Raw genomic sequence first — 8,552 nt, forward strand, 5'->3', positions numbered from 1 at the left:
TAAAAGAAGGCAATTTTTTTCGATTTAACATGAGTTTTTCCATTTAACAGGCTTTAACATGTTAAACCAAAGATCATGAATACCCCTTTAGTAAATAATTCATCCACATGATGAATATATAAACACATATCGAATCAAAATATGACCAAAAGGCGTTGAATTAGATAAATCGTTATATTAACGAAACTAATATAAATTATACATGATTGGAGAAGTATGTCGGGGGGGGGGGTGCGGTCAGCAAAGAACAACATAAATAAACAAAAACCATATTTATTTATTTTATGCCGACGTTTCGACCTGAATTTCAGGTCTTCATCAGGGCTATCATAAATGATAAAAAATTGATAACTGATAATTGAAAAGTACAAAATTTTTAAATATTTTACTATTCAATTATCAGTTATCAATTTTTTATCATTTATGAATTAATTCAATATTTTGTATAATTCTAAATTTCTTTGTATACTATTCCTTTTCAATTGTATGTTACTCTAAATGTTGTTATCTCCTTTGTTCTATAGCCCTGATGAAGACCTGAAACTCAGGTCGAAACGTCGGCATAAAATAAATAAATATGGTTTTGTTTATTTATGTTGTTCTTTCTGACCGCACCCCCCGACAAACTTCTTCAAGCATTAATCTACGGTCAACTATCTACACCTCTGTAAGGAAGTAAATTTACTAGATCAATGGTTGTACAAGGAGGTGATTTGGTCAGAATCACGCCCTACCGCCAGTTTGTTATCCAATTAAGAGAACCCACTTTATGAGGCTGGGTGGACCCCAGAGGACTTCCGAACCCACAGGGATGTCTCACAGAAAATAATTATCTGTCATAGCAGGATTTTTGTTTCAGTTTAGAAATTTATGAATGTTAAGTGAGAGATCTGCATCCCCTAATTATAATCCAGGTTATATCGTAGCATCGGATAAGATGGGCATGTAAGGCTGTTGGAATTATTACAATAAACGGATCACTAAAATATTAATAAACACTAAATCGACGGGTAAACGTCCGAATGATTGACTGAAACGTAGATGGGAGTACTCGATTATGGGTACCCTACTTTATGGGGCAGAGTGGACCCTAGAAGGTTCCCGAGCCCATAGTGAAATCAACGGCTATAATAAATAATTATCTGCCAGAGCCGGATTAGAACCGAGGTCCTTGGAGTCATTGCCTTATGAATGAGCTTCTCACCTCCATTAATAAAATAAAAATATTATTTTTCATTAAAAAAAATATATATATTAATATTATATTTAAGAACTTAGTTAATTCATTTATCTGAGGAATTTTATTTAGTTATGCCGGAAAATGGATAGACCCATTAATATTATTAAGTTAGAAAACTTCATCTGCTTCATGGATAAATATTCATTGAAAATATTTCTGTACCTCGGAGGGATACAACACTATGTCCATTTTTTTAATTCACATGCTTCAGAAGGATAAAACACCAAGGTGTTCTATCCCTCTAAATGAAAGTGGACTTGGTGTTGTTTTAAAACATCCTATATCCGGTTCTAACTGGTTTTGGACATAGTGCTCTATTCCTCTCAGAAATATGAGAAAAGCTGATTTTAACTCTGTAATAAAGTCAATATGGAAAAAAATGGACATAGTGTTGTATCCCTCCGAGGTACAGATTTATTTATGTCAAAGATATTGAGGGAATTTGAAAGACTCACCTCTGGGAAGTCTTGTCACTCCACGCCTTCTGCTGGTGGGACCTGAAAACAAAATTAATAAATTAATACAAAATAAAAATAAATAATGGCTGAATTTTATATCGAAAGTAATTTTACTCAGTTATGGTACGGTATTTTGATGCAAAGCCTATAAAAGAGAAACTATTCTAGTGTGGAACATATCTGCATTGAATTATTATTTATTGACACCTATATCGAACATGAATCGATTCTGGGGTCGGAAAATCATCTTGTTAAACCAGGCAGTTGAGCGCAAAATGCTGAGCACATCACCTGAACATTGTATATCTTGTCTACTTTTAAATAAATTTTATTAAAGATTTCTTTTCTCCTCTACTTCCGAATAATTGTAATGGAGAAATATTTATCTTAATATAAGAATAATGTAATAGTAGACCAAAACGTACAAGGAAGGATCGCGTTAAGACTAATTCAGTTGATTTGAGTTTGGAGGGGCATCACTAGACAGATTTATGTGGAGAACGCATTGGTGGTATCGGAATCGAACCATAGGATTCCCTAAGCCTTTATAATTATTGTTATTATTATCATTGCATTAATAATTTTAAAACTAGTTCATCCAATATTTTTTTTAATACATTATTTTGTATTCATTTTTCTTCGACATTTTACGTTGCTTTCCCCATCTTCAGGATTACATTGCCTTTTCCTTGCTCTCATAGCTAATTAAACCCATATAATTAGATCATATATTAAGAATTTGTCCTAATTTTACATTGAAAATTATTCTATTTAAACCTTCCGCACTATCACTTAACAAATATACCTTCCTATGAAATAGAAATAAATATCATTAAAAAACGAAGAAGCAGTTCTGTAGTACATTGCCATCACAGCATTAAGTATTATTTATTAAGTAATACCTTAGCTAACCCGGATTCGAATCTGGATGTAGCAGATATTTATTTATTCTCTTACTGTAGCCATGAGTCAATCTTGAGGGTTGACTAGGTCCAGCCTAATAAAGTAGGTACTTTAATAGGGGTAAAAAAAAATCTGGAGGTCAAACGTGATTCTAACCATATCACCAACTTGCACAACCATTGGTCTAGTAAAAAGTACTTCCTTACCAATTACTGAGCCCACGATCCTTCATAATTTTGAGCGCGACAGATTTATTATTTATTTTATATTTAAACAATATTAACGCGATTAAAATAAAATGAATACATAAATATAAATATATGTGTATACAGCCGGGCTCCAAATAGACATGGAGTACTGACAGAGGGCTCTGGGCAGCCGCCAAGTTTATTAATAACGCGGCGCTTATTGCTGGTTATTTTGGAATATCAATTGTATCGTCTTCATCTCCGTCTTAAGACTTTTACTTTCGGTTCTTTGAGGAACAAATATTTTAAAATGTCAATAAAGAACTAATTTTATAACATAAAAAGTTAAAAAAAAATTTTTTTTTTATAATTTATTTATTGTTATTTACAACTGTATATTTACAAAAAGTAAATTTTCAGTAGGTGACATAACAATAACATTTCTAGAGAAGATCTCGAGGCCATCTTCTTTTCAGATGCCTAGGAGGATTATTAGATAGTGAAGGAGATGCCAGGTTAAAAAAAAAAAAAAAAATTAAATATGTTTTTTTCATTACTATAATAATAAATATACAAATGTATTGAAACTAAAATAATAAATTGGAAGATGGCCGATTGACCGTGAGTAATAATAAAAAGGAAATGGATGTGGGTGCGATTAAATAGTTTTATTATTTTTTTTTCAATTCGCTGGTGTTCCTCAAGGTAGTATTCTCGGTCCCATGCTCTACACCGTCCAAACAGCTGACATCCCAACCAATCCTAACACTATCCTCACCACTTATAACGATGTCACATGTGTGCTCGCAGTTAATAATGACCCTTTAGTTGCATCCCAAACTCTCCAATCCCATATCACAGCCCTTGAAAAATGGTGTCGTAAATGGAGGATTAAAATAGGGGTATTCATTATCTTTGGTTTAACATGTTAAAGCGTGTTAAATGGAAAAACTCATGTTAAATCGAAAAAATTGCCTTCTTATACCGTGGTAAAACGAAATAACATTTAACATGGCTGAGAGTCTGTTACTTGGTCTGTTAAATGGAGAATGACGTCACACAATAGACCAGTTGAGATCGCCGCCATTTTTGTTGTTGTGACAGCTCAGTTCTTTCATATGTTTGTGGTATTCATATCCCTGTTATTAAACCAGAATGGATAATTTTAATGATACATTTAAGAAAAAAACAGTAAAAAAAACAATGTAATTTCATTCTACTATCTGAAAATTTGTAAACGCTCGCCAGAAAAAAATCTCACTATATGAACCATGTAATTATTCTTAGGGGACATATGTCCCAGAATAAAGTTATTTTTTCATTTCATTTCATAAGCTAAACTTTCACACAAATTCCACTTTTCACTCACTCTAGTCATGTTGTAATTAATTATTTAAATCAAAACTGAAGTAAACAATAACATGAGGGTCTGGAAGGAAAGTTATAAACATAAAGGCTTATACAACAAGTTGCTGAGAAAATCCGCTAGGGGCTCTTATGCATTTAAGGTTTAACATGACTTTAAATAGGGCTGCTCACAATCTTATACTTATAACGTTTAACATTGTAAAACATTTAACATTTACCACAACATCATGAATACCCCTTATATATCCTATCAGTACCCTTTGTCGTAAATATACCAACTGTCCTACATTTTCCTTTAATAATGTTGCTCTTACCTCTGCAGAACAGATCCGCTACCTTGGATTACATCTGGACAAACGACTAACCAGGAATCCTCACGCAAGACTGAAAAGACAGGAAACTACACGTCGATTCCGACTATTACAGCACTTAATAGACAAACGGTCTTAACTTCCTTTCTGGACATACGGAGTTGAGCCTAAAACTAATCATTAAAATGCAAAATCCTTCGTAAAATCCTCAATGCTCCTTACTTTTTCACAAATAAAATCAACCATAAAGACCTCAAGTCTCCATAAGTAACCGATCTAGATCGAACCAGATAACTTCCATTATAAACTCTCTAATCATCCAAACCCACTAGTTTCTAACCTTGCTTCCTCTTCCAATCCTGACAATCCTCTGAGGCGCCTGAAAAGAAGATGTCCACGAGATCTGCTAAAGTAAAAGCTTCATTAGAGTGCTACTAATGGGTAGTTTCGCTACACGCCTGTATCGCTCCATAATAACATACATCAAGTTTACTAAATGTATAATAATGTACAGTTGTAAATTTCAATAAAGATAATAATAACTAAAAAAAAGCTTTTTCTTAGACCACACCTGGACCATCTTTCTATTAAAATATTGAAATTCACTTCAGATATTATAATTCAACAATAATAATATAACAATTGTATGGTACATAAATATATGCCGGTAGTATCAAGCCCTTTTCCGGCTCTCAAAAGCTACGGATTATGATGAATAAATAAAAGGAATAAAAAAAAAAAAAAAAAGGGAATTTTATAGAGAAGAGACGATTCTTAATTCCGATACTTCAATTCTTACTAGAACATTAATAAAAGTCATAAAAAATAAATAAAAAAGACAGAGGTTTCAGAATTCTAGCAGAGGAAAGTCGAATGGTGGAGACAGTACAATTGGGTTTTAAAGATTTCAATGCGGACATCAATAACCACATAGATTTCTATGGAACCTATATTGGGCCCTGTGTTTTAAAGCCTATATTTGACCCGTTTTTGAATTAGAGGACGAATAAGGCACGGGTTAAACCTTAGGTTAGTTTCCACAGAGCCATGGTTGCCATGGGATCCTTATCACATACTTCATTCTTAGCCATGGCTCAAAATCTTGTAAGTTAACCAACTGTATGTGTTGAATATACTTTCTTGATAATATTACACTTATTTATAGGAATGAACATGATATCACTTATGTTCCGAATGAGTTAAATAGAAGAAGGAAACCTATCTATAAGTGGTAGACTAGTTTATACATAGTATGATAGTATCGATCCTTTTCCTACTCTTAAGAACGATAGATCGATAAAACTCTTTTCATTATTCATTACTCTTGTTTTGTATTAACAATTCTATCGCTCATTATAGTCCTTTTTATTAATTATTAATATTTCCTTTATTAGAAGAGCGTTTATTGATCCACGAGTGTAATATATACAAGGAAGACCTTACCCTGGCCGGTCAAAATAACGCAAATAGTATTGGTAACTCCGTATATAAATGAGAAGAAAAGTAAGTTTACCCCGAATAAAATATAATAAAATAAAATAGTTTACCCGAGTAAAATATCCACGCAACCTATCAATCAGTTTAATGCCAAAAAAATTCCGACAAGGACAAGCTTAACTTGAAGATTTATCTTGGGTCGGAGATAAATCATTTTTTTTTTCTATCCAAAACATAGTGACACCGCCAGAGTTACAATAGCTTGTCGCAGAGGCTTCGATTGAAAGAGAATGTGAAAAGACTTTCTGATGAAACAGTAACAGAGACAATTTGTTGATGATGATCCATCCAGGTGATGTAAAAGCATGCAGAGTGCTTAACCATATAATAATTATTTTAATATACAATTACATGAATGCTTAGAGAAGCAACGCCCGGTACAGAACGTTGAGGGTTCGATTAGCACCTGTCGCAGTTAATATTTATTTCATTTTATTTAAAAACAATTTCTTTTGTCTCGGCCTAGACTCCCACTGGAGTCCTATACTGCCTAACCATGGTTGGGGGTCAAAGTTCTTCATTTTGTGGGACCGCCACTCAATGAAAAAAGTCAACGTCCCAGGCCGGATTCGAACCGGCACCGCCAATAGACATCAAATTAGTAAGACTGTATTAACCACTGAGCTATGGGCGGCCCAACAAAAATGTTATTACCTGGGCCCTGTTTCATAGTGAAAGCTAATAGTATTAGTTCATAGTACCAGTATAGAAACTAGTATGGTAATAATACTAATACTTATTTTTTTCATGATAGGGATGATTATTAGTGCTATTACAGGAATTAAAAAATACTAAAGTACAAGTTACTATTGTACAAGTCTGTGTAATTGAATTAAGATAAATCTACAAGACTAATAGTATTAGTTTGTACTTTATTATGAAACAGAGCCCTGGTGAGATCGCTCAAAAAAGTACTTTTATTTTTACACCACTCAATCAGATCAATGGAGTGTTCGTAATACCCAAATTCGGATTACCGAGATTAAACTCTCGGACAATAACCTAACATGATATAGCACACACATATAACGTAATAAATTAACTGTATTAAAAAGGAACTTCAGCAGAAAATTACAAAATCCAGTATTTAAATTTTATCCACACACAAGACTGAAACGACAAGAAACTGCTCGTAGATTCCGATTGCTACAACACTTACTTGACAAACGCTCTAAACTTGCCATTCACTACAAAAAATTAGTATACACTACAATAATCAGACCAATTTGGACATATGGAATTGAGCTCTGGAGCTCCACCAAACCATCAAATTCTTCCCGCATCCAATCCTTACAATCCAAAATCCTTCATGCTCCTTATTACGTCACAAAAAAACTCATTCACAAAGACCTTAACATCCCATTCGTTGCAGATTTGACCCAAAACAGATATGCGTCTTTTCATTCCAAACTCCTTAACCATTAATTATTAATCATTCATCCTTAACAATCCTCCGAGGCGTCTGAAAAGAAGATGGCCACGGGACCTTATAATTTAAATTAATGTTTGAAGTACCACCAATGGGTGGTTCCTTCCCAAGATTTTCAAGTATATATGAAACATACAACATATTTACCTATTGTATTATTTTGTACAGTTGTAAATTACATTAAATAAATAATTAAAAAAAAAAAAATGTTGTCAGTAAATAACTTATAATAATAATAAAATAACACATATGTAATATGATAAATTAACTGTAGGTTAAGGGACTGACTTTAGTGCAACGATGTATCTAAAGCTAATTACCTACCAATTGATTTGGCACTACAAATAAAACAGCTAGCATTGTCTACTAACAGTTTTGAATATTTTGTAGTGCTATTTACCTACCAATTGATTTGACACTACAAATTATACTGCTGATAATATCTAATAACAGCATTGACAATTTAGAAGTGATTAAGTTAATGAAATTTAAATTAAGAAAAATATTCGGCAGAAAATTACATAATCCAGTATTTAAATTTTGTTGATCAATAACCTAGAATAATAATATGACACACAAATTTAACATAATAAATTAACTGTAGGTTAAGGGACTGACTTTAGTGCAACGATGCATCTAAAGCTAATTACCTACCAATTGATTTGGCACTACAAATAAAACAGCTAGCAATGTCTACTAACAGTTTTGAATATTTTGTAGTGCTACACACAACAGTAGATTAATTTAATTTTTTTTTTTTATTGGCACTATATAATATAAATGTTCATAACAATAAACACAAACATATTATAAAATATTTATAAAATACGTGGGGGTTAACGGACAGACTTTACAATAAAAATGCATCTAAAATTCTATACCTACCAATTGATTGAGCACTACAAATTAAACTTCTATAAATGTCTGCTAACAGTTTTGACAATTTTGAAGAGCATTACTAAATGAAATTTGAATTAAAAATTAATTTTAGAATAAAATTACAAAATCAAATGTAAATTTTTCCGGACAAAACCTAATATAACAATACACAAACATATGGTATAATAAATTAACTGTAGGTTAAGGGACTGACTTTAGTGCAACGATGCATCTAAAGCTAATTACCTACCAATTGATTTAGCACTGCAAACTATACTG

General features: G+C 32.4%; 1 protein-coding gene across 18 annotated transcripts in view; it reads right to left on the reverse strand.

The window, feature by feature from the left end:
* hts (adducin 1-like protein hts) overlaps positions 1 to 8,552 on the reverse strand; it is a 224,525-nt gene that overhangs the window by 161,252 nt on the left and 54,721 nt on the right. For all 18 annotated transcript variants that reach the window (XM_067053218.1, XM_014424843.3, XM_014424842.3 and 15 more), the window contains exon 2: positions 1,696 to 1,737. The gene's annotated coding sequence lies outside the window, so the exon portion shown is untranslated. The remainder of the gene's footprint in view (positions 1 to 1,695; positions 1,738 to 8,552) is intronic.

Source organism: Halyomorpha halys, unplaced genomic scaffold (assembly GCF_000696795.3).
Source record: "Halyomorpha halys isolate HHAL.00 unplaced genomic scaffold, Hhal_1.1 Scaffold480.1, whole genome shotgun sequence".
Classification (NCBI taxonomy): Eukaryota; Metazoa; Arthropoda; class Insecta; order Hemiptera; family Pentatomidae; genus Halyomorpha; species Halyomorpha halys.